The following is a 27,500-nucleotide window of genomic DNA, read 5'->3' as shown; positions in this document are numbered from 1 at the left end:
TGAGATAGCCATGTCTACACTGTGTGCAAGTGAGAGCGCAACTACCTTCTTCTCTTTCTAAAGTCTGGTAATTCCATTACAATAGGGCCAGTCTTCTGTTTCGACCGCTGTAGCGCAGTTGCAGTTTCTGTACTGAGTTTGTATATGAAGGTTGTGTGTTTAGTTTGATAAAGAAAAAAAAAACAGTTTTCTATGGTTTGTGAAAAGTGTAAACTCCATTATGTCATATCAGAATTTGAGAGGTAAACTCGGTGAAACGTTTGACTTTAAATTGAACGATCGTGGAGAAGTGCTTGGCAGAAAAAAAGTTTTTTCGTGTTTAGTGATGAAGGAAACATTGTTACTTAACGTAGAGCGGCACTTAATTCGGAGCATGTGAATGCACTCACATGTTTAAAATCATGAATAGAAGCAGTATTAACTAGGTGAGTCTTCATACTTTTTGTTATTTATGTTTGTCTCAAAAATTCCCGGAGAAATAGAGACAATAAATTATAAGCCTAATAATAAATATGTTAGTAAGTAATTAAAACAGTTGTTTTGTAATATAACGATACTATATATATATATATATATATATATATATATATATATATATATATATATATATATATATATATATATACAACATTTAATACTTATGCTTATCACCGAACACAAGTTAAATTTAACAATTATTGTTATTGCAGTATATTAAAACATTTTTTCTACTGGATGAAAAGTCGATTAATCTATCTATTAATCGACTAAATCGAATAGTTAATCGGTTAAATACTTTGATCGATCAACAGCACTAGTATTTATGCATATCTAATAACTTTTAGTACGGTAAATAAATACAATGGGGATATACTGAAAAAAAAATAGACACAAAATGGCGGTCTAACAGGGCAAGAGTGAAGAATAATATTTTGAGAATAAGGAGAAACTCAGCCGCCCGCATGGAACTGCCAGTAACTGCAAATGCAGTACTCGAGAACTGAGATTCTTAAACCATCGCTGGTCACTACTTGAACATTTTGCTTAGTGCCAAATTCAAATAACAGTCACATCAAATTGGGAGGGGATGCAATTTTGTCCCTCTCTGTAGCTGAATTTATAAGTGTTGGCTATTACCTGTCAGAGTAACTTTTTTTGAACAATGCACGGTAGTCTATAGAAAAAGTATTTGTCAGACCGGTAGCTCAGTTATGATGGAATGACTACGGTCGTGACTTCGTATATAGTCGATTTATTTATAATGTTATTCAGGTTTATTATGGTAAAGAGTATGTTAAAATCAGTATTTTCAATCAAAACCGGATAATTTCATATCGTACTAACGCCAATATTTTCACTGTATTTTTTTATCAAAAATTTTACAGTCTGTAAAAAAAAAAAAAAAAAAAAAACAAATGACCTGGAAATGTACAGAACTTGCCCAGACATGTTCAAACATTTTAACTAGAGCCAAAACAGGTCACATTGTCACTCAACTGTACCTACACCGATTTCACATTTCTGATAATCCTACTTTCTGTGGTGTAATAATCATGATGAAGATCTGGAACACATTCTTCTATACTGTCCATCCATAAACCACAAAAGAAGTAAATTAAAATCATCAGTACCAGTTGCAGAAGACACAGCCCTGCAGTAATATCAGCCGTTCAGAGCAAAAGTGGTGTAAGTCAAAAATGGGTAATGAGGGTTAAAGTAAACATTCTGTAAAATACAGCGCTAAGTAGCAATTAATATCCAATTTATTTAAACTATTAGTAGTCGGTGGATAGCAAGAAGGCCATATTAATTGCTACTTTGAGCTGTATTTTACAGAATGTTTACTTTAAACCTCATTACCCAACTTTTACTTACACCACTTTTGCTCTGAAAGGCTCATATATTGACTACACCCCAACTCTGGCTACTAGCAACAGGCATCTATAATGAACACCGATCAAAATACCCCTCATTTCTCGTGAAAAACAACAACTGAATAGACTACAGTGGACTATAGTGGACTTTATGTTGTCAGCAAACAGCTGGATACATTAAGAAGATTGATTGATTGTTTTTTTTATAAAAAAAACGGACATTTCCAACATTCTACATGTGTCACAATGGCCAATCCATTCAAAATCGGTCATTTCCACTTCTATGTGCAAGAGTGATAATATCTTATTGCTAATTAAAATTATTGTAAAAGTGTTATAATAAATACATTTTTCCATGGTACAGCTTTATGAAGTGAATGAAGGATATCTAGGGAAATATTCAATTCATGTTTTTATTTTCATGCAATGTACTTTCAAGTAGTTCAACTAAACGTTTTTTTTAATTGAAATTATTGTAAAAGTGTTACAGTTCAGGTGATAATGTAGTAAGTACCGGCCATCTTCCCACAATAGTGGTCCTGGCCACATGTTTTTCCCTTAGAGTGTAAAGGGACTCACAACATACTACTCAGAGGAACATTTTCAAAATTTATTAAAAATATATGTACATATTTGGTAATGTAACCCTACGTGCTCTGGACCCCAATTGCTGGAAGATTGCTTGGCCGATACTTACTACATAATTACCATGTAATATTACATTCGTTAGGCAAATCAAGCTTTCAGGTATAACTCCCTGTAAAGTTGATTTGAATAATTTCGAGGGAAAAATTGTTCCAGGGCCGGGCATCGAACCCGGGACCTTTGGTTAAACGTACCAACGCTCTCCCAACTGAGCTACCCGGGAACTCTACCAGACAGCGATCAAATAAACTTTACAGGGAGTTATACCTGAAAGCTTGATTTGCATAATACACGTCACTGTTCGTTAACAGAAAACCACAATTTAAGTCACACAGAGTTAGTGTGGACTCAATGTTGGTTGCTTGATGGTTCTCAGTCCACTTTGAGGTTTGTGGATATAGAGGGAAAAATTGGATCGGTGTCTGGTAGAGTTCCCGGGTAGCTCAGTTGGGAGAGCGTTGGTACGTTTAACCAAAGGTCCCGGGTTAGATGCCCGGCCCCGGAACAATTTTTCCCTCGAAATTATTCATTATATTCGTTACTCCACGATACAGTTGATGGAAGTGACGTGTATGTTTTACTGTTGTAAATGTCAAATAGCTTTTCTTCTGGGAACAAAATTGAACATTTCCCTCATATTTTCAAACAAAACCGGTCAGTTCCAAAATATTTTTGTTTATAAAATGCACAGAAAATGACTAAAATCATGATTACTGACATCATTACAACAACATGCACGTCACATAAAATTATCGTTCATTTTGGGGTAAAGTGAAGGCTCGATACAGTTTTTTCTACTTCCTGAAAAAAATACTATTTTGGAAATGTCCGATTTTGTTCGCAACCTCCACATTTGTAATCGGTCTCCAACATTCCAAGTCTAATGATAATAAATAACTGAAATAATTTTAGTTTTGTCTTTTAAATGTGCAGAAATTTGATCCGAACGAATGTAACATTGAACATTTTCTTTGAAATACGAATTCTTGTAAACAGTACAGTAAAGGCCCATTCACAATGAAAATTAAACATAACCGTAACATAAACACAGAAGTTTGCGCCCAGGCTACCAAATGGGATCATTCACAATGATTCACATAAGCATTGACATAAACATTACCGTCAGACGTTAACATGAAAGTTTGCAAACTCCAAACTTTCATGCTTATGCTTACGTGATTTGCAAACAGAACACAATCGTGGAGCGCTGAAGTATACGACAGAATATGAGGAAATGGCGTCGTTGTTATGTTTCCATGGTTACCAAGTATATTTGCTGTTATGTTTATGTTCCCATCGTGAATGATGGTATGACTTCTTGATTTTACTGTAACGTTAAGTTAACGCTTACGTTATGTTTAATTTTCATTGTGAATGAGCCTTAACACTTCGCATAGGCTACACACGTATAATAGGCCTACCTACCGCTTAGTTGATCTGTGTGATGAAAGCAATGATAAAGTTACTTCTAATCAGTTTCCAAACGTCGTGGTGTATTGGACAGCATTCTTGTCCGTTATGAGATAGGAATCTGAAATCAAGTGATTATAATAGTTAACATTGGAAAGGTTTTTTCTTGTTTAAACAATATTGTGTAGGAGACATACACATTTTATCTTTAATATGATAGCTTGTCCTGAAATGCTCTTCAAAGACACGATTTTTTTTACAACAATGTACTACTTAAAAAGTTTCTCACTGCTTTTGTTTATCATGCGATTTGTGATCTGACCTAGATTACGTTTTTAATGAACTCATTTTATTGTTGTTTTTTCCTTAGATTTTCTTATCTTTCATCATCGTCCTATATTTCAAAGCAGAGATTTGGCGATACTTCCGACACTTATCTCATAAGTACACTTATAGCGGTGTGTACAGTAACTAGCCCATACTTCATTTATCAATAGCGAGTCGGCATTTGCAGGCTTGATAGTTCGACTGACAAAACGCTGACTAACGACGACCCCGGAACCCGAGTTCGAATCCCGGCGATGGGGGAATTGTATTTATTGTGGACAAAATCAAAGTTTTGAGGATTTTTTCCGGGGTTCTCCCGTTTTCTCTTTATTCCACCAATACCCTACACAATTTCCCTTTCATTATCTCCGTTTTGAAAAAATAGACTACTTTCTGTGTTGCGTACATCGGCTCCACCGTCCGACACAATAGATGTTGTTCGCGGTTTGTCTAAAGCAGGGGTCGTCAGCACAGAGCACCTCTTACCCGCGGAAAACGCAATGCACCATACAGAGGCTCCGAAGCCCCCACAGGATCTTATACCCCGAGGGAAGTAGATCTGTATATATATATATATATATATATATATATACAAAATGAAACTGACATAACCGCGCAGATTGAAGAGGGAAATAGAATACATTAAAATAAATAAATAAATAAATAAATAAATAAATAAATAAATAAATAAATAAATAAATAAACGAATAAATGATTAAACCAATAAATAAATAAATAAATAAATAAATAAATAAATAAATAAATAAATAAATAAATAAATAAATAAATAAATAAATAAAAGAATAAATGATTAAACTAATAAATAAATAAATAAATAAATAAATAAATAAATAAACGAATAAATGATTAAATTAATGAATTAGTGAATAAATAGATAAATAAATAAATGAATAAATGAATAAATGATTAAATTAATGAATTAATGAATAAATAAATAAATAAATAAATGAATATACGAATGAATGATTAAATTAATGAATTAATGAATGAATAAATAAATAAATAAATAAATGATTAAATTAATGAATAAATAAATAAATAAATAAATGAATAAATGATTAAATTAATGAATAAATAAACAAATGAATAAATAAATAATAAATAAGTATGTGAATGAATGGATAAATGAATAAATGATTAAATGAATGAATGAATAAATAAATGAATAAACGAATAAATGATTAAATTAATGAATAAATAAATAAATAATAAGTACATGAATGAATGCATAAATGAATAAATGATTAAATGAATGAATAAATAAATAAATAAATGAATAAATGATTAAATTAATGAATAAATAAATAAATGAATAAATAAATAAATGAATAAATAAATAAATGAATAAATAAATAATAAATAAGTACATGAATGAATGGATAAAAGAATAAATGATTAAATGAATGAATAAATAAGTAAATGAATAAACGAATAAATGATGAAATTAATGAATAAATGAATAAATAAATAAATAAATAAACGAATAAATAAATGAATAAATAAATAAATGAATAAACGAATAAATGGTTAAATTAATGAATAAATAAATAAAGAAATGAATAAACGAATAAATGATTAAATGAATGAATAAATAAATAAATAAATAAACGAATAAATGATTACATTAATGAATAAATGAATGAACGAATGAATTATTGAATAAATAAATAATAAATGAGTACATGAATGAATGGATAAATGAATAAATGATTAAATTAATGAATAAATGAATAAACGAATGAATTATTGAATAAATAAATAATAAATGAGTACATGAATGAATGGATAAATGAATAAATGATTAAATAAATAAATTAATGAATAAATAAATAAACGAATAAATGATTGAATAAATAAATAAATAAAGAAATGAATAAACGAATAAATGATTGAATAAATAAATAAATAATAAGTAAGTAAACGAATGAATGCATTAATGAATAAATAAATAAATAATAAATAAGTAAACGAATGAATGGATTAATGAATAAATGATTAAATGAATGAATGAATGAATGAATAAACGATTAAATGATTAAATGAGTGAGTGAATGAATGAATAAATAAATACATAAATAAATACATAAATAAATAAATACATGATTAAATGAATTAATAAATAAATAAATAAACAAATAAATAAGTAAATGAATGAATGAATAAATAAATGAATGAATGAATGAATCATGTTACGCGTTTTGTAATTAAGTGCATGGTTAATTAAGAAATTAGGCTAAAAATCTGCGTAGTCTAGCGCATCGCCGGCTCAACTGCAAATACACACACGAATTCGCTCTAAATAGCAGCACTCCCTTCCTTAGTCACTATACTGGGTGTTCAGTTCAAAATGTGTCTTGGCTCGCTGTATGCCTTCATGTGGCTAGCTGATGAGCCTAGAGAATTCAATCTTCCTACACTTCCGCAGCTCAGGTGTATAATCTAAGAGGCAGAGAAGTTGGCTAGCAAGTACGGCGTTCATTCTGAAGAGTACGCACCGATACGTACGGTAACGCCAGTAGTGGCAGGAATGTGAACTGTTTGGAAATACGTACTGTCGGGATATGGGGAGAGGGTTAAGACGATTACTTACGTACAGTATTTGTTGACATTAACTTCGACGGTCAACATGGACACGGAGCATTTGATTTGTGTTGTGGAATGTTACCGTACGCAACCGATGATAACAAATACCCTGCGTACGACTTGCCGGCGCAAAACACAGTTCGAAAGAGGTTATGGTAGCACACAGACCGTACAGACCGCCATCTGTTGCTACGACGTTCAAGTTACACCGTACACGTTCTCAAGTTCAGATTGAAGAACGCCTTAAATAATAGGCAACTTCTCTAACATTTAAGCTGAAACTCGCTTCAAATCGGTGACCCAACAACAGTGACGTCATGACACACTTTGAAATGAACACCCAGGAGAGGAGTCGCCTGGCAGGAAACAACGATACTTCTTTCATTATATCTTTAATAGTTTTCTGCCCAAGGACACGTCCTTTACTGCAAAACCAGCATTCTCCAATTTTCCCTTTTTTCAGCCTTCCTCTTAGTCTCCGCATACGATCCATGTATCTTAATGCTGTCTATCATCTGGTATCTTTTTCTATCCCAAACTTTTCTCCTGTTCACCATTCCTTCCAGTGCATCCCTGAGTAGGCAGTTTCTTCTTATCAAGTGACCCAGACAATTCCTTCTTCACTTCGTGATCATTTCCAGCATTATTCTTTCTTCACCTACTCTTTTTAGCACAGCTTCATTTCTTAGTCTGTCCATTTCTTAAGTTCCATCCTTCTCCATATCCACATTTCAAGTGCTTCTAGTTATTTTTGGTAACGTCCATGTTTCTGCCCATACAATATCACTCCACACAAAACACTTCACTAGTCTCTTCCTTAGTTCTTTCTCTAATCCTTAAAGTGATCATGTATCCTATAGGATACAATAGGTTAATAGGCTATACCTATGCTATAATTTTAATAGAACAATAGAAAAAATGGTAGGAGAGAAAGACAGTCTGTCAGCTTTCCCAATAACGGGACTGCCTCATTGGACAAAACATAACAAACACACAGAGTGAAAACAAAAACAGACCACAAAAGAAAAGTATGGAGAACGAACAAAAAAAAAAAAGGGACATTAAGTACAGATAATGACATACACATAACAGGCCTAAACATAGTAAACAAATAGATTAGACGTTCAAACAAAAGTTCTTTCTTCTTAGGAAACAAAGTAGGCTACAGGTGGTATTTTAAATGGCGAGTGATCCTCTGATAGCAGTAAGGGAAACATCACGAATGAAGTCGTTGTTCAGCTGGAGCTTCTTGCAGAAACTGACAAAGAGGCGAGGTATTGTACTCCTAGCGCCAACCATTAGCCCAACTACTTCAATGGAGGTGAGATGATATTTCTCCAAATAGAATGGAAATGTGGGCTCATAAGTTCTGCATTTTTCTGCGTGGACTTCAGCGGGCTGTTGTTCCTGTGTCTCGAACCTGACTGTCGGGTCGATAATGTAGGCGGATGTAGAGCCTGGTGGAATGGCAAGCATGTCAATTCGCCGACAGGATCCCTCTTGAGAGATGCCATGGACTTCTTCGTGTACAGTGAGACCTTTCTTTCTCAAGGCTTCGGCAATCATGGACCTGATTCTGTGATGTCTAGAGTTCCGCAGTGTCTCGCTGAAACGACAGGCACCCAAAACGTGGCCAAGAGTTTCAATCTCACTGACGCAACGACGACAGTGGTTTCCGTCTCGGGACCTTCCTGGTATAGCACGCAGCTGACTAACATTAGCTTTCATTTTAAGAGCTAGTCTCCATTCACTGCTAGTGAGGCGATCAGGTTGTCGGATCCATTTATTGGCGGGAGTGAACTCCTTATAGAGGATGACGCCTTTCCCTTTCTGATTTAAAGAGCACCAAGATTGAAATGCTCGCTCCCTGAGCTCTTGTCTCAATTTTTTCACTTGAAGTGAATCAGAAGAGTTGTTTTGAAGTCCAAGTTTATTTAAACAAACCCCAATTTCATTAGACAAATTGCGACAAGCGTTTACATGGATATTTTGGGATCGTTGTAAGCTCTGACATGCATTGATATGAATAATATAATAATAAATTTAGCTTCCCTTATGAAAAGGTTGCCAGATTTGACAAAGCGTATTACATATAATTTGGAAACACACCTAAAAGGTAAAATTATATACATGAGAGACAGTTAGGGAATCAGATATGCAAATGCCAGAAAAATTTATACTATACTATGTATAATATTGTACAACATATACAAATATGGACATTGCGATAGTTGTTTTCTTTTCGGTCCGACAAGGTTTAATAAACTAGTGTGAGAAATGAAGCTTTGCCAAGTTAAGGGTTAAGAAACTTCAACTGTTCTTGGATGTGTTTGATTATATTGTCAGGTCCTGGACAATGTTTAAGGTAACAATAAATTGATGTAGGATTACAAACAATGTCTGATAGCGCATCTTTATACAGGGTGCATCAAAAATACGTGTACAAACTTCAGGCATGGGTTCCTTACACCAAAAGAAGGAAAAAAGTTCATATGAACATATGTCCCATAATCCTTTGTTTCCCCGTTAGGAACTGTTCAACACATTGGTACACTCATAATATGCCAACACAAAAAACTCATAACCAATGCTCGAAATGTCCTCCTCTTACTTCTAGACATGCATTCACTCATCGAATCATGGACTGTCGCACCCTTTCAAATACTCCGGGATGATGTTGAATGGTTTCGCAGGCTTCCGTGACACGTCGATGAAGAGTTTCTTGATCCGGGATGTCTGCTGCATAAACCAATTGTTTAAGGTGCCCCCAAAGATAAAAATCCAAAGGATTGAGGTCGGGAGAACGCGCTGGCCATTGAACTGGTCCTCCTCTGCCTATCCATCTGTCATGGTAGACACCAGTCAGTGTATCTCGAACAAGGCGACTAAAATGTGCTGGAGCCCCATCATGCATGAACCACATGTTTTGTCTTATGTTCAGAGGCACATCTTCGTACAGTAATTCTGGAAGAGTGTTTTGGATAAAGTCCCTGTAGATAGCACCTGTAAGACGTGCTGGTAGAACGTATGGACCTACCAGACAGTCACCTACAATTCCAGCCCACACATTAATCCTAAATTGTTGCTGATGTCTAGTCTGAAATACAGCACGAGGATTACGATCTGCCCATACGTGTTCATTGTGGAAATTGGTAATTCCATCTCTCCCAAACGTTGCCTCGTCTGTAAACAAAACTGATGAGACAAACACTGGATTGGCTATTTGTGCTAGAAACCATCGGCAAAAGTTCTCCCGTGGTGGATAATCGGCAGGCGAAAGGCCCTGCACACGTTGCGGATACAAGAGCTGCTCGTGAAGTACCCTCCATGCTGTACTGTGTGATGTACCAGTTGCCACAGCCAGTTGTCTTGTACTGATACCTGGATCGTCTTCGACACAGTGTAAAATGTCTTCTTCGAGGTTCGGCGTACGAACAACTCTTGGTCTTCCTCGATCACCAGTCTGTGGTGCAACGGTTCCTGTCTCAGCAACGCGACGATACACAGCAACAAAGGTTTGATGATTCGGTTGTCTTCGGTCTGGAAACGCCATCTGATACAGCCGTACAACCTCGCGTCCATTACCATTCGCGCGACCATACATAAAAATGATGTCAGCCTGCTCACGAAATGAATATCGTCCTGCCATGGTTGAACGAAACACGTTAACTCACTCCACGTTCACAATTGCAACGTTGAAGACAGACTAATGACAAATGACACATGTAAACAAGTCTCCATGGCAACACTTCGCTATCTGCAGTCCATTTCTGATACAACGAGTCACAGCCTTCTATGAATGAGTGCATAAAGAAATGAAGTTTTGAGGTTGGACCTCGAAGGCCGTTGAACGCAAACTTTTAGTAATAAATGAATAACGGAGAAACAAAGGATTATGGGACATATGTTCATATCAACTTTTTTCCTTCTTTTGGTGTAAGGAACCCATGCCTGAAGTTTGTACACGTATTTTTGATACATCCTGTATAGTTATTGACAACTACACTAGAATTTGATGTTAGTAGTGGAATGTTTGCATCATCTATAAGTAATTTTACATTTTCGTTATGTGGGCAAACATATACGTATACTGTGCGTCCCATTAGACCCTAGCAAAATACATTCTTTTGGTCTCAGTTCTGCAAATTTAGAAAAACTTATTTTTGCCAGTGGCTATTGTCCTCGAAACACTTGTATGTTTCCTTAAATGATTACATGAACTTTTTCACCGCCCTCTTTCACACTAACAAAATTCTTTTTTCCAGCCATTACACTACTCACTTCGTCTGATCTGTAAGAACTCCAGCACCTTAGTCACTGTAGATAGTTCCAAAACTTTATTACCCAGCCTTGCTATCGTTAAACACTTGACTATATACTACAGTATAAGCATAGAATATTGTGAAAGACTCCCCCTGACTCCCTGCTGAGCTAGCAGTACTCAAATAACTTTAGATAAGATATTTACTGTTCCTTAAGGTATTAATCATTTGATAAATGAATGCATTTGTTGTGTAGTTTGGCGACATCAGTTATTATATGCAATAGGGGATTTCGTAAAACTTTCCGCCTTCCATATTGAGGATCACGTAAGAGTAATTCCTAAAAGACTAATTTGGCCGTCTCTTCAGTGTTGCCAACTAATACTAGATATCACCAAAAGAGGATAAAATCACACAATTCCATGTACTATAATAATAATAATAATAATAATAATAATAATAATAATAATAATAATAATAATAATATAGTATTAACAATAACGATGTCTTGCTTATTTACCACATCTCATCTTTATGTTGGGGAGATGTTTTCTAAAAGGTTCAATAATTTGTGAACGAGTACATTTTTCTTCTCGACCTCTCGCACATTATGTTAGTAGTTAGTAGATTAGTGTATGATCTAATATTAAAATGTATTTTGTCTGAGAACATGAAATTCATTGCTTTGATTAAACAGTTTACGATTCACGAGACCTAACCTAAAAATGTATCTTGTTTGATCACGTGAAATGATTAGTATGAATTCCGAAAACGAATGCCACTTTGAAATGTTATGCTTTAGAATATTTACTCCATTATTGTAAGTCTAATTACGAAATAAATTAACTAAAATATGAAATGGTATTTCTATCGATTACTCAAGGGCATGTATCACATGCAATATGTTACTATGTACATTTATTTACACGTAGCCTGCCTGATTATAATATTGAAATTGTAACCACAACACAAAGCAACACATACAATAACTATTATGTATTAATATTAATACTGATATTAATTAATTACTATGTTAAAATTTCACTACCTTCCAGTAATGGGCTCAGAAATCTAGAACAATTTTAATTTTCAGAATTTAAACTACTGACAACTTGTGTCACTGCTGCCAACATAACAGTTATAAAATAACTACCAGTTGTGGTATTTCTCAGTACCGAAATTCGAAACGAAGTTGGCGAAAGAAAATTCAGCCTGAAAACTATAAAAACACCATAATCCACTAGCTTATGTAGTAATGGGGGGAAAATGGTTAGGTTTCACCCTTAGGGTATTAAGTAAGCTGACCCGGACTACAACACACTTGTACGTGTAGGCCTATGGCCGCAAACGGAAAATAAATTGTTGCAAATATTTGTATATATACCTTGACCAAAACTACTTCCGACTTGACAGTTTACAGAGAAGGGGGAGCAGTGTTGTCATGTTGCCCATCTTTCGTGTAAGTGAGCGCGCTGCCGATAGAGTGCAGTAATGAACAGCTGACATGAACACATACATTTCTAACCAATTTGTTGAACACTAGGCATTAAAACTTGTGTATATTATTATTTTTATTGGTTTATTATAATTAGTAGTAGTAGTAGTAGTAGTAGTATTCTTCAATGTAATCTTCTTAGAAAGACGTTGAAAAAATTGTAAACTATAAAAATATTTATGATTAAAAATCTGCACGGCTCTTTCTTTTCCAATATCGTTAACAGTGCTCTTATTAATTTTAACACAAGTAGCAGTTCTCATTACGACTTGCGCCAAAGGTAAAAGAGGTCCGCCATTATCTTTCTCCCTCTCAAAATACTCTCTTATATACCACACACCCTCTCTCTCGCTTCACTCTTTAACGGGGCACCTTGTACAATATTCTTTGTTCTCCGCCTGCCTTTCCTTCCTTCCGACACTGCATAAGTCACCTGTTTAGAAACTCTCGCAGAAACTAGAAAACGTACACTAGCCACACACTCCACCAATGACAACGAAGATAATACGTGTAATATAATTTAAACACAATAATTATCGATACACTAAAACAATAATACAACTAAATAATATTTTTAATTCACACAAAGCACGCGCTAACCAGCCAACTCAAAGTAATTCCGGGCAACTGTATTCACCACTAGGCCGTGGTATTCACGTGCAACTTGTAAACATAGACACGGCAACACCGTCCCGTTACCATGGTTACGCATCTTTCGTGATTGGTTGATTTGAATGGTTGCCATGGTAACATGCTAAAGGCGCCATTTGTCAGGCCGGAAGTTGTTTTGGACAGACCATAGATCCCACATTTTTAAATGCAGTAGTTTACAGTTAATACATCAGGGAACAAGTCTATATTACATACATACATACATACATACATACATACATACATACATACATACATACATACATACATACATACATACATATTCAGATTTTTAACTTGGCTATTTAATGTAGTATTTTGCTTTGAAAAAGAAATGATTAAAAAATTAGGCCAAATTTTAAATTTATTTATGATAGGTCTAAAGTAATAAAAAGTGTTGTATTTATTCTTTCAAATGCGCCAAACCTCAAATCTCAACTATAAGTAGGCACAGAGGTCCAAGTGGATTAATGCGCGCATAATTTGCGTAATTTCAAATAGTCATAAGTACACAAATAATTGATAATTGTGGAAATAACGATACGGGTCTCCTTATTTGACGTCTGGAACTCATGGAAAAAAATCGAACATTTAAGAGAAGGTCGTGTTTTTGTTGCTGTGCGATTTGACTTGGAATGACTCATATACAGTGAAACCTCTCCATACGGACACCCCCAAGATACGGACACTCCTCATATATGTACAGATTTTTATGTCCCAACTGAAATAATATAGAAATAATGATAAATTTAACTCTCGTTTACGGACACTCTCAGACACGGACACGGACACGGACAGCTGTTTCACAGTCCTAAAGCTTGCTTTACCTCCTGACTGCGGACAGAACTTGGATTTCAAGACCTATGTGTTACAAAAATGGAAAATTTAGTTTAGAGAACTGTACAGAAATTCCTTCATATGAAAGAAGACAATAAGGGTCTCGTAGGCTACCTCTAGCCCAGCCTGCTATCCCTTGTTAGCTGGAAGCGGATGGATAAACAAAGTCATAAAATTTAACCTGTCTGATGGGTTCAAGGTTTCCGCAATCGTGAAATTGTATTCGACACATGATAGGGTTAGTAGGATTATTCTCTTTACTTCAATCGGTTGTTCTCTTTCGAGAGATATGGCACCTGAACGTAAAGATTAAGTTGAAAACTGTAAATTACAGTACTGTATTTTTCTTTTTCAGTCCACTATAGTTCAAAGTTGCAAAGAATTTACTGTAGTACAGTAGACTGTATTTAGAATTAAACTACAGTAATACATTTCCGGTCTTACTAATAAAAACCCTATATACAGACGTTTAACTGTCTTATACTTATACAATGAGCAGCTCGTTTATAAGTCGTGTGTAAATTCCTTACTAATAATCACTACATACGTCGTGTATAATAGTATAACTGTTACACAGCTACGTCATAATTTCGTCATTACTTCGTTACGAAAGGTAATAGAATATCTGAGGTTCTCTATTGCATCCGGGAGCGCTCTAGTGTGGCGTGTTAAATATCGATAGTACAACTGGCTCTAATCGATTGCCACACTACATTTTGGTCAAAGAGTACAAGCTACAGCAATATTATTCTAATAATTCTATGATCTTTGGTTTGTTCTTCTGTGGTAACAAGGTAACAATCATCATAAAATGACAGTCGATATGAACAGCTGTTAGAGGGGCGGCCATTTTTTTCTCTATATACAACGCTTAAACAAGGGTAGAGTAGGTACTGAATTATTTCAACACGAGTTACTGGTACGAAGGACAAAACTGGTAATTGGAATTAGATGCAATAGTCCATAGTGCGATAATATGCACAAAAGAACTGAAGTCTGTATCGAAGTGAACGGCCATCATTTTCAAAAATGTGTTTCAATATCCATATTATGATTATTTTTCAATTTAACTTCATTCTCTATGTTGTACGCTAATGTGCTGTAGACGGTATAATATACACTGCATAATGAATACGTTCGCATGGATAACTCAGTTTGTGAGTAAATACACTTATTGTTAATACTGTACTGTATTTTTATTAAACAAAAACCTAATGAAAAATATCAAACTCCAAAACCGCGATATTTCCTAGTTTACGTAACTGGATGAACTACTTTTCTTCCCTCCTATACCTAGTAAAGCGATTTGTTTATATTTAACGCCAGTATCATCGAACTCCAGTCGTGAAAGGGGATAGCAAACTGTGTTTCCGGTTCTCAACCGTTAATCCAAAGGTATAGCCAGGTTAATATTAAAAATGTTAGTAAAAATAAAATGATGTTCCTGTACTACTACTGTTGCTACTTACATTACCACCACCACCATCATTACCGATAATACCACTACTACCATCATTTGTCAATCTCTATTTTTATACTGATGCACTCTGATCCGGATTTATAATAAACCATTAACACCATATGTGACTGAATTAATTACCTTCATAGACTACATATTATACAGTATGAATTATTCTAATGTTGAATTTCATAGAACCAACAACCAGTATGTTTATTTACACAGGTTGGATAAAAAGTTATGGCAACACTGCTGTCACGTGACGATGGTGCGTTCGAGAGCTGCCAGCTGTGTGGACATGAACAAGGACTGTTAGATGAGTTAGTGCAGCCAGCGGCGACAGTACTCTGTCAATCTACTGCAGTGTGTAGAACGTTGACTTTCATAGGGATAGTGCGAGCGCCCTAAGACCACGTTTACAAAACTAGAGCAACGTTCCTGGATGAAAATTGAAGTAACACGAGGTTGTAGTGCACAAGAATGTTGTCAGGGACTGCGTGAAGCATGTGGCGATGCAGCGTTGCCATATCGCACAGTTGCACGATGGGTTAAAGCGTTCCGGGAAGGCCTTGCTGGACTGGTACCAAAGAGAAGGTGACGACTTTCTTGGACGAATCGTCGCTATGGACAAAACCTGGACTCGCTCGTATGAACCAAACTTGAAACACCAATCAAATGAATGGAAGCATCCTGGTTCTCCTCGTTCAAAGAAAGTGCGCCCTACACAAAGTGCTGTGAAGGAGTTGTTCATTGTGGCGTATGACATTGATGGGGTAATACTGCACCACGCTCTGCCTCCAAGGCAGACGGCAAACGCGGACTACTACTGCAGGTTCCTGCAGCACCACCTTCGTTCAGCTCTCAGGAGAAAACGACGACACTTGGTGGTACAGAATCCCATCATTCTTCATGATAATGCAAGGAGTCACACCGCTGCTGCTGTCAAGGACCTCTTGCGCCGCTGGCAATGGGAGATTCTCGAACAGCCACCGTACACACCCGATATGAGTCCATGCGAATACGATCTCTTCACCAAAGTCAATAAGGAACATCAACAAAAATGGACGCGCTGACGGTGTACGACGCCTTCCAAACATTTGGGAAAAGGTAATAAATAAGGGGGGCGACTATATTGCAAATACTTAAATGTTGTACCCCTGTGAATAAAGCCATGTCAGAAATATCGAACTGTTGCCATTAGTTTTTATCCAACCTTAGTATCTGCGGTCTGAACTAGCGAACTGTCACTGAAATGACATTTCACCTCGTTACATAAGCTAAATTACATTCGTTAAATCTCATCTAACATCCGTGAGAACATAAATCCACTTTGTTTGCTGTTTTTTAGTAGGTTTAAGAAAAGGAATTAGATGTTGGCAAGAAGAACTTACACACGTTTAAATCAAAATTATAATGTCTCAGTGCTACGAGGACGTGTGAAGTATTTGCAGCTTCTATCTTAATTCTGAAGGACATATTACGCAAATGTTTTGTAACAGTAATATTTTATTTAATGACGCTTTCAAGTGCAGAAGTTGTTCGGCGTCAAAATTCAACGCTCACTAGAAACTGCGGACGAATTTTTCTTGGAGTCTTATTGCACGTGCCATAAATCTACGACAAGGAACCAGAAGATAGGTATTTTATCGCTATTTGAGATACACTGCCGTCAGTGAGGTTTTAACACTAGAATCTCGAGTCCAACCGCAAGACTATCAGACTGCTGGCTTCTAGTAGTTGCAGCAACGATAAGAAACGAGAAGTGACTGTGTAATCTTTCAAGAAATGCAGTCACTCTGCTGTGCTAGGCAGCAATACATCATTATAATGAGAGTAGCATAATATACAGGGTGAGTAAAACGTATGGAACAATGGTTGTAAATTTATTTCTAATTTTCTGAAGAAACTATTTATACAAAAGTTACAGGGTATCAAAGAATGTGCTGGGTAACTTTCGGTGCTGGACCCCGGACTCATTTCACCGGCATTATCACCTTCATCTCATTCAGACGCTAAATAACCTAAGCTGCTGATAAAGCGTCGTAAAATAACCTACTAAAATAAAAAATCAAAGAAGGAATATTTCGAACGTGTTTTCAAATACTATGCTTTTGATTTATAAATAGATTTCGTTGAATTGCCACACGCAGCATGCAATCAGGTTGCCGATGTACGGTAGTATAGAGGAGGTGAGCGACCGCCCGGACTCGTAGTATAAGCAGTTCATGTTAAGAATTGTGACCGGTCCAAATAGATAGAGCAGCTACAGCTAATGTATACCTATGTAAGCACTTGTTTTTGCATTACTTTGGTTGGAATAGTCAAAGCTTAACATTTGTTCAGTGCAGACAAGAATTCAACCAAACATACTACAATGAGAGTGTTGCTGTTCCAAATAATTGCCCCTGGAATACCCTTACCCCCGCAGCCAGTCTTGATCCGTTGGAAAACGTGGTTGGATGCTGTTAATTATTATGCAGAATATTACGGAAAAATAATGGAGATAATTGATGCATTGGATAGCACAGACAGTTCCGCTGTTGCAGCTGTAAAATCATTGCCTTCTGAACAGCTATTGGAAGATAATTCTTTTCATTGATTCTAATTTTAAAATCGTGTCCAAAAGCATCACCCTGTTAGAATCGTCTAAACTACAACTCTCAGAACCCTTAATATAGTGTATAAAGTATCACAAACCGTTATCCAAAATAACAATTCACTAATTTCAGATAAAAGTGAAATGTAAGTTGAGAAACATCATTGCTAAAAATTCTGCCTATTCACAACTTCGTATTATCAGGACGATAATGATGTAACTTACTATCAGGTCACGACAAGACGTCTGAAGTTGGTGTACTAAAAAGTAGTGACTTTGCGTTTTTCAAATATGCACGTATTACATTGTGTGAAGTTGAACGTACATTTCCCAATATAAAAACTGTAAGTGACCATCGGAGGAGATTACTTTCCAGTCGCCCAAAATGTATGTAACTCTTCAATGCAATGCACATATTCAAGGATGATGTGAGTATATTACATTAAATTTTAAAAGTTAATGTATCTCACTACAAAATAATTATGTATTTACATGTTTAGACATTTCCTAACTCAATGATCATGCATTATATTTCTTGAATGCAGGATACAGGTTTTATTGTAACCGCAGTATACTGCTCAGTGTTTACATCAGAGGCATACTCCATCCTTTGCACGTCCCCAGTCTATACCGTGTGAGTAGTAAACCTTGCGATTCTCGTGGCAATTCCACGAAGTCTATTTATAAAGTTTGTGCCAATGAGAATGTTTTTTTTTTTTTTAATTGGCATCATATACTTCTTTCTCCATTTTGGATTCTTCAGGTGTCAGTACGTACAAATTATATATATATTTTTTTGCCATTTATAAACTATTGTTTTGTAAAAATTTCCTCTTTTGATTACAATGTATATGTACTTAATAAAAGTACATTTTAATGCTTCAATACACCAATTTGAGGAGGCTCTGGATTAAACAATTGCAGACAAAATCTAATAGAAATAAGTGAATAAAGCTAATAAAACAATTCAATAACAATAGTTAAACAGTAAACAATTTCAAAGACAGATTTATGCATTGTTTGGTAGTAAATGGGGGCCATTTTGAGCACCTTTTGTAAATTGAAATCAACATATGATACAACACAACAATGCTATGCTTGGTTTTAATGGGGTTTGTTGCTTTAAAATCCATGTATTGCATTACTTTGCAGTAAAATTTCAATTATGCATATTCTACAATGTGTATTTTTTAAATTATAAATTTAAATAATATTAATATTGTTATTCAATTGTTTCTATTAGCTTTTGTCTGCAATTGTTTAATCCAAAGCCTCCTCAAATTGGTGTACTGGAGCATTCAAATGTCCCATTAATTAGTACACATACATTGTCTTCAAAAGAGGTGATTAAAAAAAACTATAGTTTATAAAGCCACCGGCGTAGCTCTGTCGGCTAAGGCGCTTGCCTGCCGATCCGGAGTTGCGTTCGGGCGCGGGTACGTTTCCCGCTTGGGCTGATTACCTGATTGGGTTTTTCCGAGGTTTTCCCCAACCGTAAGGAAAATGTCAGATTATGTGTGGTGAATCCTCGTCCTCATCTTGCCAAATACCATCTCGCTATCACCAATCCTATCGAAGCTAATTAACCTAGTAGTTGATACAGCGTCGTTAAATAACCAAGTAAAAAATAGTTTTAAAATATGATTTTGTACGTACTGAGACCTGGAGCATTCAAAAATGGGAAAATAAGTACATAGTGGAATTAAAAAAAAAAACAGACTCCTTGGGACACTCTTTATAAATGAAAATTACAGTATTTGGAAACATTTTCAAAATATTCCTTCTTTGATACCCTGTAACTTTTGTATAAATAGTCTCTTCATAAAATTAGAAATAAAGTTACAGCATTGTTTCATACTTTTTACTCACCCTGTAGACAATTGGACAAAGTTATGCAACAATGGAATAACCGACAATTTGGAAGAAACTGTCTCAACTTTGAAGTCTAGTCATTAGGCAGTTGCAATATTTCTTTCAACACATCCCATATCATAATATCTACATCCGCTAGAAATTAATTAGAGATGTTAAATATTTTTCACGAATTTACATATTTAACTGCATATTACTATGTATTTACAAGAATATTTTGCTATATGATACTACACAGAACCACCAGCACTAGTCATCGTACATATGAGCATGGGTATTTCGTTTGTAGGCTTGTAGAGAGTCAGCACGTCCAGTCATCAAACCGTGACCAACAGAGCTTTAGCCTATCGTTACGTACAGCAGTTACATAAAACACTGTTCTCAGTCTATCTGCAAGCAATAAAAGTAGTTCCACCATGACAAGTGCTATGGGTCACAGAGTACATTGGAAGGTTCTTTGCATACTTCAAATTCATTACCCGGTTAGGTAGCTGATAAAGTTGCCTTCTCGGAATCGAAGACGCACTCCAAACATAAAAGCAACAACGATGATTATGAATAGAAATGGTAGATTTTCACAATCACGGTAAATGCAAAATGAACCCAAATGCCGTCAAAATAAGTATTAAAATCATGTTAAGTATATTAGTGTAGGTTTTTAATCCGCAAAATTGAGTACAAAATAAGAAATGAAAGAGAAATTAAATTTTATTAGACATTTTTGTTTTTATAAAAGAGATTAGACTTTATCTAAATTTTCCACCACATACAGGTTCTTAAATGTTTTCAAATAATTTGGCCATCCTTCCATGTTAGCTTTTACATAATGGACAGCACAGGAATACGGTCTACCTGATAATGTTACCTGTACCGTTATCTGGAATTTTCCACTATTCTGTCTAGTGCAGTGGTAACGAAAGCGGGTGTCGTGATTACATCATGTAATCACAGACATTCAAACGGGTACATTGCTGTGCGTTTCATTCACATACTGAAGACAAGCAGTGGCGGTATCATGTCGCTCTACAAACTCTATCTCTACAACCAGTAAGAGGTGGTTTCGTAAAGAATAAGGAGAACTTCTTTGTTGTTCTGTCGGACAGAATGTAATATGTTTACTTTGCTCAACGGTTCAATTAGGAATATATAGAAACATTAATTGCCGCGCTGAATAATTTATTATTATTATTATTATTTTTATTATTATTATTATTATTATTATTAATACTGACCACTAAGTATGTGTTTCTATAATTCTTCTTTATGTGTATGAATATTCTTATTTTTAGACCTTCTCCCTAGAAGGATAATTATTTTATTAGGTTTCAATCTCAATTTTAATCTTCCCTAGAAGGATAATTATTTTATTAAGTTTTAATCTCAATTTTAATCTTCCCTAGAAGGATAATTATTTTATTAGGTTATAATCTCAATTTTAATCTTTCCTAGAAGGATAATTATTTTATTAAGTTTTAATCTCAATTTTAATCTTCCCTAGAAGGATAATTATTTTATTAGGTTTTAATCTCAATTTTAATCTTCCCTAGAAGGATAATTATTTTATTAGGTTTTAATCTTCCCTAGAAGGATAATTATTTTATTAGGTTTTAATCTCAATTTTAATCTTCCCTAGAATTATAATTATTTTATTAGATTTTAATCTCAATTTTAATCTTCCCTAGAAGGATAATTATTTTATTAGGTTTTAATCTCAATTTTAATCTTCCCTAGAAAGATAAATTTATTAGGTGTTAATCTCAATTTTAATCTTCTTACTATTTAGATGAGGGTAACTATTTATTAGTTATTCATTTAAAAATAATAACATTGTAGAAAAACTGATTCAATATTATGTGCCAACGAACTGTTAAACTCCAGAAAGAGAAAGATGACATAAATGTAAGGAAGTCAACTACCTAATGGGGTTTGAAATATCTCATGCTCTAAAGCCTTTTAATAGAGTAGTATTTCTCAAAAGAGTAATGATTAAAACAGCTTAAATAACTTGTCCATAAGAAGTTTTTTTTTTAATTTTGAAAAACTACGAATTTCTCGACCAAGTATCGAGAGAAGAATTTAGAAAATTCCTGATTATATTCAAGAGGAAGGTTAAAAAAAGAAGCAAGAAAAATCGTGTATTATTCACTGGCTCTTGATGACAGCAGTGACATTACTGATACAGGAAAGCTTGAGATTTTTATCCGCGGGTTTGATCAAGATGTTAGTACAGGAACCACCACTGGTTGCAGTTTTCATGCCAAGTACCTCTCCTCCGTCTCCTTACTTAATACGCTGTCTGTTGCATGTAATCACTGCAGTTCGAGTTTTGGTCACCGCTGGTCTAGTGGTAAAATATTGGCTGTCTATCACAGGCATGTCAGAAATCGGACACTGAAAGTGCAGTGTATGTGCGCGGAACGCCAGTCTGTGCAGATTGCGTCATTCACGTGTTGCTCTTACCAGTTCTTAGCGGGAGGGATGTACAAGAATCTATTCTGCGCTTCTAGTGTTCAATTAAATTAACATTTGGACATTATAAACATACTTAGCAGAAGGAAAAAACACAATTATTGTCAGTGTATATAGACTTACTCAGTTACAATTCACAAAGCAGTCGTTTGTAAAGAATAATTTATTTACATGATTTGTATACAGTATTTGAAGAAAATTTAAATATTGCAGTAATTTCGAAACAACAAAAAACGAACACAGTATTTCATTTTACATAGTAGGTACTGATTATTTCAAAGTAATACTCTTTCATTGTTCCTCAAGCATTATTGGGACCATTGGTGCACAAATGTTAAAGAAAATATTTTATTCCCAATTACATGCAATAGGACATTGTGAGGCTTTTACACTGAAATCATTTCCTTGCTGTATATTAATATAAATTCACATTATTATTAATATATTAGATAAATTAAGCTTGAATTTAAATTTATATATAGGCTAGTTTATTTGGAAAAGGTTGTGAGCAAGTATCAGCAAGTTGGGAGCGTTACTGAATTGAGTTAAAAGAATAGTTCACAGCTGTGAAGCGGGGACATTTTCTTTATGTCAGGTTTAAAGATTTATTAACGTAAGTATATTAAGATAATATAGTAACGAGAGATGGAAAATTTGCCATTACGTGTTATTTTTCGAGAAAATTTTTTCTCTTTACAAATAGTTGCTTTCTTTCTTCCCTTACAACCTCAAGACCCTCATATGTATTCTTCACTCAATATTCTCATCACTTATCAGCTAATAAAATAAAAATTGTAAGTCTAACCATTCATGGTTGTGTTAATACAGACTCCAAAACATCATCATTGTCATGTTTGTCTTGCCGTGAGAGTACTAATTAAGAAATAAGAGCTGGCGAATATATTTTGAGAACTTTACTAATCTGATTTAAATTCTCACCTCACTATTAGGTCCACATGATATGATGAAAGCCTTTCATTTAAAAATAATTACTATTGGCTGAGGAAAACATCATAACAGTTATGTTATATGATTCGTGATTTCTCTTCTTCGTTATATCTGTGGACTCCTCATTTTATTTTCATAACGCATTCACAATCATAGCTCAATGAGCACCCGTACTGATCTGTGTTACTGAAACAAAAGCTGATCTGCTACTATAGGTACTGTACAGCCCTGTCGCGTTCCCCTCCAAGCCGATTCACTCCCTCCAGGTAGGGGAATAGGAGCTGCACATCGCACAGAGACCAGTGCACAATGTGAAGGGTTTTGACATGCTGGTCTATCAGATCTCTTTCAGGCCCAGTATTCAATCACAAATGGGTTATGTGTACTAGAGGGTGATTGTGATTAAGTAACAAGATGAAACGGGATATAATCACACAATATCTTTTAGCATGTTTCTCATTGTTCACAATTTCACTGTAATTTTACGTGTTTCTTTACCGATACATTATTTCCAAGAATTTTAACTGTAGAATCTATAAAATGCACCCGTTAACAGATTGATGACATTGGATTTCTATCACCAAACTTTCCATAAAAATTTGTAATCGAAAAATACTACAAAATGCTAAATTTTAACATTGAAAGTGCTATAAAATGTTAAATTTGATTTTTAAGGTGCCAAATGTTTAATTTTAAGTTGCTAAAATCCACTATATCTTATTATAATGACAATAATAATAATAATAATAATAATAATAATAATAATAATAATAATAATAATAATAATAATAATAATTTAATTTTTAATTTAATTTAATTTATTTAATCTGACAGGATTGAGACCATAAGACCTTCTCTTCCATCCTACCAGATAGCATATATACATAAATACAAAAAGAAATACAGACACTAATGAACATAATACAAATTAAATTAAAGCCCTATATAGGGTCAACAGGGTCAAAAGAACACTATAGAACTCTCATCGAGCTAATACAAGAAAAAAAAGAAAGAAAATCAGAGATAGCAATGATGATAGTGATAACTGATAACTGATGATGATGATAATAATAATAATAATAATAATAATAATAATAATAGATACATTACATATTAATTGTCAATTTTACAACAGCATAGTTACAATATTTACTATATGTCATGGATTAAGCCGAAGTTGCTCAACCTGACAGGTGTTCAACAAGCAATTCCATGAACTAGAATGTGATTTTTTAATCTAAATTTGAATTTTGATATTGTCTGACAGTCTCTGACATGGTCAGGGAGAGAATTCCAGAGGCGTGGAATCGATATGCAGAAAGATGATGAGTAGAAGGATGTTCTGTGCAGAGGAATAGAGAGAAGATACATGTTCCGGGTTCGAGGTAGTGAAAGGTAAACAAAACGAGATGCTAGGTAAGAGGGTGTGTAGGTGTGGATGATTTTAAATAGTAATAAGAGGGAGTTGAAGAATCTTCTTTCCTTAAGTGGACTCCAAGACAACAATTCTAGTGACGGTGTTGCATGATCGAATTTTATAATGTTACAAACGAAACGAACGCAGATAAAGTGAACACGCTGTAGTCTATGGGCAAGATCAGTATTTAGATTCGTGAATGGAGAATCGCAATAATCGAAGTGGGGCATCACTAAAGTTTGGATCAGGTTCTTTTTAAGGCTGAGAGGTAAAACGTTGGTTAAGTGTCTGAGGGAATGAATTATGGAAAACGTTTTCTTACATATGTGGAGCTCGTTTCCAAAAGGTACCAAATCCAACAGATCTAATTTTACAGGAAATGAAAAAACTGCTCATAGCTGTAAAAAATATTATATATTGTTATGGTTTTATGTCACTATTCTTTGTGTGTCACCAATCATATTTAGACATATATTTAAGATATTTCACACATTTTCAGGAAGTTATTAATGATTTTAGTTTGGATTTGGTACATTTTGGCAACACAATTGGATGAGGTACATATTGGCATGAAACAATTCAGTAATTATGAATGAGGATGTACAGGAATTATTTACTATCACTGTAAAAGTGAATACATAATTAAACATTTTTCATTTAAAAAATTTAGGCTATGTTTGTTGTGTTTGTTTTTGGTTGTTTTACGACGCTATGTTTGTTGTTCTAATCATCATAATTAACATCAATGTTATCATCATCCTCTGTTCTAACAACAGACTCAAAATTTGTAATATTACTGTAAAATTGGAGTTTATTAATGTCAAAATAGCCCATGGATACTAACAAAGAATCTTTTTTCTTAGCCTCCTGAACATGGTTTTGATATTGGCATGGAATAATTCAGTATTATAAATGGGGATGTAAAGGAATTATTCATTAGCACTATAAAATTAAATAGGCTACATATTACTAAACATTCTTAATTAAATTTCACAAAATGGAGGCAATGTTTGTTCTAGTTATCACAATCAACATCAATGTTATCCTTATCCGCTGTTCCAACAACAGAATCAGAATTTATAATATTATTGTAAAATGGAAGTTCGTTAATGTCACAATAATCCAAACAACTAATACGTCACCATAATAGCCAATGAAATTTCTGCATGACGCATGACATATCAGTGACACAAAATCAAGAACCAATAGGAACACGCTAGAGATTTGGTATGTTTTGGCATCAAACTCAGCATGGATGTGGTATTTTCTGCTGTAAAACACTGTTTTCAGTGACTTCTGGAGACATGATTTGGTACTTTTTCGAGAGAAATGGTTAGCGTTTCCGTTCTAGAGGTAGCTAAGAATGTGCTGCCATCTGTAACTCGTTTTTCGAAAATTGTGGATTTGGTACCTTTTGGAAATAAGCTCCACATATGTAGGTCACTTGACTTTGAAAATTTAAATTTGAATCTAAATATACCCCTAAACTTTTTACTGTCTTAATATACGTAATTGTGGTATTATTTATTTTTGTATTTGATACAGTGGCTAGATCTATTTTGTTTAATGTTCGTTGGTGGCCCAATATTATAGCCTGTGATTTGTCTGGATTTAGTCTGATTCCAAATTTTTGCGCCCATTGAGCTACAGATGCTAGATCTTCATTAATTCTCATCACAGAGTCATTGGTTGTACAAGTTCGGGAATGAATGTAAAGTTATAAGTCGTCAGCGTAATAAATGCACAATTAAATTTAATTTCTTTGCCTCTGCTATATAAATTTCCTCGTCTCCTAGGTGTAGCGACATTGAAGTCCTTTTTTTGTTTCACAGTCACGTTAGTCATTTCGGTAGCAGAACACTAAACCTTGAAATGCCACACATAACAATAATAATAAGCCGGATTCCGACGCCTTATCTGAAAAAAGGAGGATGTCATTTCGCAGTTGTTTGGTTCCTGTTTGGAAACATTATCACTCCTCAGCAGACAGCCCATTTGAAACTTTATGACAAAAGTACATCTTGCGGATATAGACTTCGAGTGGAATGGTAACATTAAGTTGTTTGTACGCCTGCTTATACTGTATTGCAAAACAAATTTTATTACAACATCAAGGCATGTAAATCACATAAAAGCAGGAATGAAATTAGATCCGATCCCAAAAAAAGTCAAGCTTATGAAAAAATAGTAATATACGTTACAAGAGCGGTATGTTGACGTTTTCATGGTCGAGGAAAAGATTGAAAAAGCGAAACGTAGTTGAGCTTTTTTAATTTCCGAGAACATGAAAACAAACATACCGCTCGTGTATCGTACATTATTTTGTGCGAAGATCGTTTATTACATAAAGACGAATTTATAATTAGTTGCAATGAAATCTCCAAGTTGGTTTCTGTTTAATGACGCCAACTTCGGAACACCAAAATATCTTTCTTCAACATTGTTGCTATAAAATGTTTTCTGTGTTTACTATACTCCAGCAGGCCGTGATATACGTCTGTCTTTTTTTTCCCCCCAGTCTATAAATGCGAACTTAAAACAAACGGTAAGGTTATGTAATGATTTATTTTTCATTTTAATATTTTAACAATATTATTTATATAACATATTGCAGTAATAACATCGGCATCTGGAATCTCGTTGATTTTTTCACGG

At 34.5% G+C, this 27,500-nt stretch overlaps 1 protein-coding gene across 1 annotated transcript in view; it reads right to left on the bottom strand.

Moving 5' to 3' along the window:
• LOC138698532 (high-affinity choline transporter 1-like) overlaps positions 1 to 27,500 on the bottom strand; it is a 152,067-nt gene that overhangs the window by 53,087 nt on the left and 71,480 nt on the right. Inside the window, exon 2 of the mRNA XM_069824530.1 lies at positions 3,924 to 4,029. The gene's annotated coding sequence lies outside the window, so the exon portion shown is untranslated. The remainder of the gene's footprint in view (positions 1 to 3,923; positions 4,030 to 27,500) is intronic.

The sequence above is a fragment of the Periplaneta americana genome, chromosome 4 (assembly GCF_040183065.1).
Source record: "Periplaneta americana isolate PAMFEO1 chromosome 4, P.americana_PAMFEO1_priV1, whole genome shotgun sequence".
NCBI classification, from domain to species: domain Eukaryota; kingdom Metazoa; phylum Arthropoda; class Insecta; order Blattodea; family Blattidae; genus Periplaneta; species Periplaneta americana.
The sequence above is the reverse complement of the archived record's forward strand: the minus strand, read 5'-3'. Positions and strand labels throughout refer to the sequence as shown.